This window comes from Carassius carassius, chromosome 24 (genome assembly GCF_963082965.1).
Source record: "Carassius carassius chromosome 24, fCarCar2.1, whole genome shotgun sequence".
NCBI classification, from domain to species: Eukaryota; Metazoa; Chordata; class Actinopteri; order Cypriniformes; family Cyprinidae; genus Carassius; species Carassius carassius.
This window is the reverse complement of record NC_081778.1, coordinates 27,151,946-27,159,971: the sequence shown is the minus strand read 5'-3', so window position 1 is coordinate 27,159,971 and position 8,026 is coordinate 27,151,946.

The window sequence follows — 8,026 nt, the reverse complement described above, 5'->3', positions numbered from 1 at the left end:
TGCAAATCTTGTGATCATAATGTTGTTTCTTTATATAAAATGAACAAAGTATTAAGTACAGAAATGTTCAGTCCACTGTTAAGTTATGCTAAGTGCTCAATGTATGTGTTGTCAATTGAACATATACATATTAGGCTAAATGTGCTTTAGAAATCTTTTAATATATAATGCATTTCTACAAGCAGAATGTGTTCAGTTAGCTAAATAATCTGCTAGCAAATCATAAAACATACCATTAAAGGCCATGTAGGCGGAGTCCTTCATGAGCGTGCCGCACCCGAAGTCGATCAACTTGACCTCCAAAGTGTCCGGGTTCACCAGGAGGTTCTCCAATTTAATATCAACCAAAACGATCGCAGCAAATGTTAGTGACACGAATGACCTGCCACATAACATGTCGTGCCATCTTCTCATCAAGCCTTTGTCGGAGCTTCATGAAGTTAAACATGCTCATGCTAGGCATGAGCCACTCAAAGACCATGACGTAGTGGTCCGGGTCATCCTGCCAGTCCAGGAGTTTAATTATCTGTGAAACGCTGGGGCCCTTATTGGCCATGAGTGTCAGGCCGATCTCTATGGGGAGCCGTCTGGGATGACCAGGCTAAAAGAAAGAACATATGATGCTTAGATGTAGTTGCTTTCTCAGATTAACAAGAATATAAGATGTTAGAAACTAAAAACAGTGACCAAGAAGCCATGATATAGAGAACAGGCAACTTACAACTCTGATATATGGCATATCTGGTGTCTTGTCAGCCATTTTCAGAGCCACCTGATCAACAAAACAAAGAATAACCACTTAGCATGTGCACAGAGATCATTCCAGTCGTGAATACTGAACAGGTATGGATATATATATATAAGTTTTGTAAGTAAAAAAAAAAGAAAGAAACCTTCAGGCCATCCTTGCATCGAGTTCCTGCATGCACATAGCCTCTTTCCCACAGCTTGTGACTGAATTCATATAGCCAAAAAAATGTGGTCTATTAAAAGATGAACGAATGTTGAGCATTAATTTTTCATGCATTTTAGAATTTTGAAACACATTTTGTAATTCTCATTGTATTTATTATTCATACTGTTGTTTGGCTCCTCTGCTTCATCTTCTCCAGAGGAGCTATCTGGAGTGTGTGCATCCTGAGGTTGGAGGACATCCTGCTCCAGCTGTTCCTCGGGAGCAGGGAGGACTTCAGACACTGGATCTTCTCCAAGATCATGAATCTCTACAATTTTCTGTAGAGAAGTCTGATCTAAAGAGGAGAATAACAATAATATGAATCCAATCACATAAATAATATGAATAAAATATTACATACTCAAATTAGAGTGGTTCTTCATTTAGGCAAACCTTTGAAAAACTGAGAATGTGTGTATTGTTCTAGATTATGGCAGTAATCTTACCCTTTTGCAGCTCTTTCGCCTTGTCCTCTTCAGTCAAACTAACTGGAATGTGGATGTCCTGATGTTGGAAGACGTCCTGCTCCAGCTGCTCTTCTACAGCAGGGAGGACTTCAGAGGGTGGAGGTTCTTGATGATGTAAGAGCTCTATAATAGCAAAAAAAATAAAAAATAAATAAATAAAAGAAATAATTTTTGACAAATAATTTTTTTAGACGATGTAAATCTATTTATTTGTGAAATAACATTCACAAATATTGACTGTTTTGGTAATGACACCTTAAGCAATCTTAAGAATCAGAAGTTATTTTATTATCATTGAGATGCTGTTATTAATATTAATAAAATATATATATATTTTGTTTTAATTTTGTCATTTTCATTAATTTATGTTTTGTTTTTACAACCCGAATTCCGGAAAAGTTGGGACGTTTTTTAAATTTTAATAAAATGAAAACTAAAGGAATTTCAAATCACATGAGCCAATATTTTATTCACAATAGAACATAGATAACGTAGAAAATGTTAAATTAGCTATAAAAGCCTTGTCTTAGAGAAGCAGAGTCTCTCAGAAGTAAAGATGGGCAGAGGCTCTCCAATCTGTGAAAGACTGCGTAAATAAATTGTGGAAAACTTTAAAAACAATGTTCCTCAACGTCAAATTGCAAAGGCTTTGCAAATCTCATCATCTACAGTGCATAACATCATCAAAAGATTCAGAGAAACTGGAGAAATCTCTGTGCGTAAGGGACAAGGCCGGAGACCTTTATTGGATGCCCGTGGTCTTCGGGCTCTCAGACGACACTGCATCACTCATCGGCATGATTGTGTCAATGACATTACTAAATGGGCCCAGGAATATTTTCAGAAACCACTGTCGGTAAACACAATCCGCCGTGCCATCAGCAGATGCCAACTAAAGCTCTATCATGCAAAAAGGAAGCCATATGTGAACATGGTCCAGAAGCGCCGTCGTGTCCTGTGGGCCAAGGCTCATTTAAAATGGACTATTTCAAAGTGGAATAGTGTTTTATGGTCAGACGAGTCCAAATTTGACATTCTTGTTGGAAATCACGGACGCCGTGTCCTCCGGGCTAAAGAGGAGGGAGACCTTCCAGCATGTTATCAGCGTTCAGTTCAAAAGCCAGCATCTCTGATGGTATGGGGGTGCATAAGTGCATACGGTATGGGCAGCTTGCATGTTTTGGAAGGCTCTGTGAATGCTGAAAGGTATATAAAGGTTTAAGAGCAACATATGCTTCCCTCCAAACAACGTCTATTTCAGGGAAGGCCTTGTTTATTTCAGCAGGACAATGCAAAACCACATACTGCAACTATAACAACAGCATGGCTTCGTCGTAGAAGAGTCCGGGTGCTAACCTGGCCTGCCTGCAGTCCAGATCTTTCACCTATAGAGAACATTTGGCGCATCATTAAACGAAAAATATGTCAAAGACGACCACGAACTCTTCAGCAGCTGGAAATCTATATAAGGCAAGAATGGGACCAAATTCCAACAGCAAAACTCCAGCAACTCATAGCCTCAATGCCCAGACGTCTTCAAACTGTTTTGAAAAGAAAAGGAGATGCTACACCATGGTAAATATGCCCCGTCCCAACTATTTTGAGACCTGTAGCAGAAATCAAAATTGAAATGAGCTCATTTTGTGCATAAAATTGTAAACTTTCTCAGTTTAAACAGTTGCTATGTTATCTATGTTCTATTGTGAATAAAATATTGGCTCATGTGATTTGAAAGTCCTTTAGTTTTCATTTTATTAAAATTTAAAAAACGTCCCAACTTTTCCGGAATTCGGGTTGTAAATAAGTTTGCGTAGTTTATTTGTATTTATTTATTTTTGTTCTGGGCCAGTACACAGGAATACTAAAAGTTTTAAATTTTAAGAATCGCTTTAATCTAAACTTCTATCATCATGTTTCATCAGTAAGTGTCAGAAACGATCCCGCGACGTTCCCTTTTTCAGCTTTAGCCACGTTGTATGTTCCAGCTCTTCTTCGAAAAAAGTGAAAAAGGCGACATCTCCAAAACCTCTTCTTTTTCTCTTGTCTCTTTTCTCCCTTCATCTATCGCATCAGCACCACCAGGCGTTTCATCGAGCCGTTCGTGTGTTCACTCTACTTTAAACACTTTCTTTAGTCGTGAAAACAGTCCCATGATAACAGGTTTTTAACACTCTGAAAACAGAATACTCCGAAACTGCAACCAACAAAATGAGTTAATGAGTTCCAAGCCTTTAAATACATTTGAAGCGTTCTAAATGTTTCGTGATGTCACAAGGGGGCTCATGCAGAAATGTACAGTTGGAATGATTGAAATGCATGACCTGTTACTTTCGAATAATAACATTCATAGCTAATACTAAAACAACGTAGACGTGTTATGTTTTATAGACCTATAGGTAACAATTATGTCAAAATAAATAAATAAAATTTGTGTGAAGTGAAAACACACAACACAAAAACACAAGACAAGCTAAAACAAGCCACCCCAAAATTATAAGAAAATCCCCACTAAACCAATTGATATTTCCAGACCCTGTCAGAGAAAATAATACGTTTTTCTTTGTTTACCCACCTAATATCAATATTTAATACAAAAGTCCTTGAGGTAGAACAATTTTGTATTACCCCACACAATTTGACATGATCGAGACACCCTTCGCTGCAGACTGTAGCGCGGTGACGTCACGTACGTCACGTATGTGTTTACCGCGAATGCGCTTGTAATTTGCATAGCGTGATGACGTTAGTTGTTTTCGGGTCGTGCGTGCATTAATGCGCATACTTAAAAGAAAACTCTAATAAAATGTTAAAGTATTAAAGAACATTAAGGTGTAAAAAGACGGGAAAAACAACCATGTTTAACCATGTTTCATCTGAGGTAAAATTGTACGGAATTAAAGTTTATTCTGTAATATCTGTGTAGTATCTTACAAATTACAATATATTAACATTCTGTTGCACTTTACTTCACTGTGTATATTGTAATATTACACTTTAATGGCACCTTATATTTCTTATTGAGCTAGTCAAAATGACAACAGATAAAGTACAGTCGTCAGCTCTAATAGTGCAGATGGTAAAACGTGTGTTGTTCACTATGTGATGCAATCGATCCGGTCCGAATCTGCCTTTTTTTCCACTACCTTTTCAAATTTCAAATCACATCAGAAAAGCATTTATTTTAAATAAAAACGAAGGGAATAATCAAACAGTTTTGAGGGAGGGCTTTATTGTCCTAATATGCTGGCATCCATTTAATAATTTGAATTAAAATTATAATTTACACTCATTATTGCATACTGTTTTATAATGTACTACAATACTGAGGTGCAAATAATTGCCACTATTTGCAATAAGTAATATAAATAGCAGAACATCTTGCTATTTTAACATAGTAAATATAATCTATAGCCATTTGCTCTAAGTGTAAATAGCCACTGCCTTTCTTATTTTAATCTTTCTTTTGCTATGGTTCTTGTTTATCTATTTTGTAACTATAAATTTGGACATTTTTCTTTTGCTTTGGCAATTCTGCATGTGAAACATTTAAGCCAATAAAGTAGTTTTAAGTTCAGTTGACTACATACAGTATATTTTCAGTGTCTGCATCCTATTTTATGCAAGGTGCCTCCAAAAAAACCAAACTGATGACAGTGATCTTTTTTTATTTATTTCAAAGAACAAAACAGAAAATATAATTGTATATACAAATATAGATTAAGACTATAGACATGACACAAGAAAAAATCTGAAATTCACCTCCATCACTGAGAAAAAACATTAAGTCAAGCAGTAGCCCTCAAATTCTTTGAATGGATAAAACCCACACAGGACTCTCCTCCTGCGACTCCTCACACACAGGTGGACAGTCTTTAAATATCTCACTGCACCGGAGGCACTGGGTCAGAGAACATGACGCCCGGATTGCCCGGAACACTCTGGTTGTATTGTTCAGACAATGCACTCCAGTTCATGACACCTAATTTACATAAAAGAACAAACAATACTAAAGCAATATTAAAACATTTTGAAGAAATGCAGAAGAGCCATACAAGGAAAATATTTTAAATGTATTTTTAAATATATTATAGCATGGTGTTAGAAAAAATGTTATTTGCTTTGTCTGTAAACTACCTAAGAGATAATTTATAACCAGCATTAACATCAACTAAATTAATAAATTTTCTCAAGTCAAAATTTAGGTTGGCTTGGCTTGAGAAAGCATGGCCTGAATGTTTAAAGTTTTTTCAATTTGAAAATTTTACAGTTGAGGGCTATACAGTCTGTCAGAGAAAGAAAAACAGATAATTACAGTACTCTAGCCACATGAAGTCTCTTCTCTGAATTTCTTCTCACGGACAATGTCCCCAAAAAGTCATATTAAGACATATAAAGGTCAATTTAAGAGGTAACACTTTACAATAAGGTGTCATTGGTAAACACTAGTTAATGTATTAATTAACATGAACTAACAATGAACAATACATGTGTTACAGTATCTATCAATCTTTGATAATGTTAATGAAAAAGATTACAAATATGATTTTTTTTTGCAATGCTTGCAACCATCAACCCTTACGAAAGGAAAATATATTTACCAATATATTTCTTAAAATATATTGTGATATATTGTAATATATTATTTTCCCTTTTTATTTTCTAATATATTATATATTTGAATACATTGAATAATATATTGATGATACATATATCATCATTATATACATATAATATATTGCAAAATATACAAATGATTGCCACTTTCAATATATTGCAATATATTGGAAAAAATAAATATTAAATCCCATATATAAGAATATATGCCTAATATATTACATGATATTTTCCAATATACTGCAATATATTTTTGTTTCATAAGGGAATGGCATTACTAACAATAATAAAGTCTCTCTGCTCTATTTTAAGACATCTTTAATGGTTCATTTAGGCTAAATAAGACTTTGAAAGACCAGCATTCGAATACTATATCATAAAACATGTCATAAGTGTTTGAAATCGCACACATTTGCAATGACACTCTCTATGAATATGACCAAAGCATTCTTACAATTAAAAGCAATTTAAACGCAAATTTTTAAGAAAACAAAAGTAATATCTCATATCCACCATACCTTACGAACATCCGGAAGTGAATGAACCTGGATATGCGCATTAATGACAGTCAGTACGGCGCACAATCGTATTTACGGTAAATACATATACGTTACTGCGCATGCGCGGTAAACTCACGTCACGTACATACGTGACGTACATACGTGACGTCGCCGCGCTACAGTCTGCAGCGAGGAGTACTTGACTTGATAGAAAATGAATCACAAGTCATTAAAGCAATATTAAATTTACAAATAAAATCTAGCGGTAATCTTAATGAACATGAGAAAGAAAATCTGATTTTATTACAAAGTAAATTAGACGACATATACATAGAAAAAACTAAAGGTGCCTTTGTTAGATCCAGATGTAAATGGATTGAAAAAGGAGAGAAAAATACAAAGTAATTTTTTGGATTAGAAAGGAGAAATGCTGAATATAATACAATACGTAATTTATCAGTCAATGGAACTATTGCCAATAATCATAAAGTAATCTCAAAACATGTTGCTAGCTTTTATAAGGATTTATACTCATCTGCTTCCACAGGTTCTGGCATAGATTCTTTTTTAAATAACATCTCCACAAATGCTAAAAAAATAAATGAAGAATTTAGAGAGATTTGTGATGGAAGAATTTCCTTACCTGAACTGGTGGAATGTGTTAAACTTTTAAAAGACAATAAAACACCCGGGAATGATGGCTTAACGGGAGACTTTTATAAAGTATTTAATGATAAACTCTCTCCTTTCCTGCTGTCTGTGTTTGAAGAAGCCATTGAAAAAGGTGAACTTCCTCCGACTATGAAACAGGGCGTGATTACTTTAATTCCTAAACCAAATAAATTACACATTGAAAACTGGAGACCCATTAGTTTACTTAACAATGATGCAAAGTTATTTGCTTTAATTTTTGCAAAAAGACTTAAACATAGCTTGAATCAAATTATAGATGAAGAACAATCTGGCTTTATGCCCAAAAGACACATAAGCAATAACATACGTTTAATTTTGGACATGATAGATTACAGTGACCTCCTTCCGAATGATAGCTTTATACTATTCATTGACTTTTATAAAGCTTTTGATACCATCGAGCATAACTTTATATTCAAATCTATTTCCTTTTTTGGTTTTGGTAACTATTTTCATAAGGCAATTCAAACCTTATATAATGGATGTTCTAGTTCTGTTAAACTGAAAATGGGAACATCAGAAAGATTTAGTATATCACGTGGCATTAGACAAGGCTGCCCGGTGTCTACATTTTTGTTTCTCTTAGTTGCTCAAACAATGGCTACACACATAAAAATGTCTCCCTTTTCAGGAATTAATGCTGTTGGTAAAAAGTTTAAAATATGCCGACTTGCAGATGACACAGCCATCTTTTTAAGTGACCGAAACCAAATTGGGACTGCAGTAAATAGTATCAAAAAATTTAGTGATGTATCAGGGTTGGTAATGAACATTAATAAATCAGTTTTGTTCCCCCT